Below are 1,018 nucleotides of genomic sequence, written 5' to 3' on the forward strand. Positions count from 1 at the left end.
CTTTCACATCCTTTGTTAGGTAAACTCCCAAATATTTCATCTTCTTTGGCACTACTGTGAATGGAATAGAATCCTTGACTGTTTTTTTAGCTTATTATTGGTATATATAAAGGCTGCAGATTTGTGAGTCTTGATTTTGTAACCTGAGACTGCTGTATTGCTTGATCACTTCTAAGAGTTTTGTAGTAGAATTCCTGGTGTTTTCCAGGTATACAATCATGTCATCTGTGAAGAGTGAAAGTTTGATCTCTTCTGACTCTATATGGATACCCTTGATCACCTTTCATCCCTAATTGTGATGGTTAAGACTTCCATTACAATGTTAAAAAGAAGTGGAGACAATGACCTTGCCTGGTTCCTGATGTGAGTGGAAATGATTTCAATTTAACTCCATTCAGTATGATATTGACTGTGGGTTTGCTGTAGATGGCCTCTATCAGTTTAATAAATGTCCTTTCTATACCCATTTTCTTAAGTGTTCTGATCATGAAAAGATGCTGGATATTATCAAAAGCTTTTTCTGCATCAATTGAGAGAATCAGATGGTCTTTGTTTTTTAATTTGTTTATGTGATGAATTATATTGAATTGAACAAGCCTTGAGACCCTGGGATAAAACCCACTTGGTCATGGTGTATAATTTGTTTGATGTGTTGCTCGATTCTGTTTGTTAGGGTCTTGTTGAATATTTTCACATCAATATTCATTAGTGATATTGGTCTATAATTTTCTTTTCTTGTTGGGTCTTTTCCTGGTTTGGGGATCAAGTTGATGTTTGCTTCATAGAATGTGTTGGGTAGTATTCCTTCTTTTTCTACATTTTGGAAAAGGTTGAGTAATATAGGTACTAGTTCATCTTTAACAGTTTGGTAGAATTCTGATGTGAAGCCATCTGGTCCTGGGCTTTTCTTTTTAGGGAGATTTTGTATAGTTGATGCTATTTCAGAACTTGATATAGGTCTGCCAAAATTTTCACTTCATTCTGGCTAAATCTTGGAAGATGACATGCTTCCAAGTAT

The sequence above is a fragment of the Otolemur garnettii genome, unplaced genomic scaffold (genome assembly GCF_000181295.1).
Source record: "Otolemur garnettii isolate 467f Iridium unplaced genomic scaffold, OtoGar3 scaffold00144, whole genome shotgun sequence".
NCBI classification, from domain to species: Eukaryota; Metazoa; Chordata; class Mammalia; order Primates; family Galagidae; genus Otolemur; species Otolemur garnettii.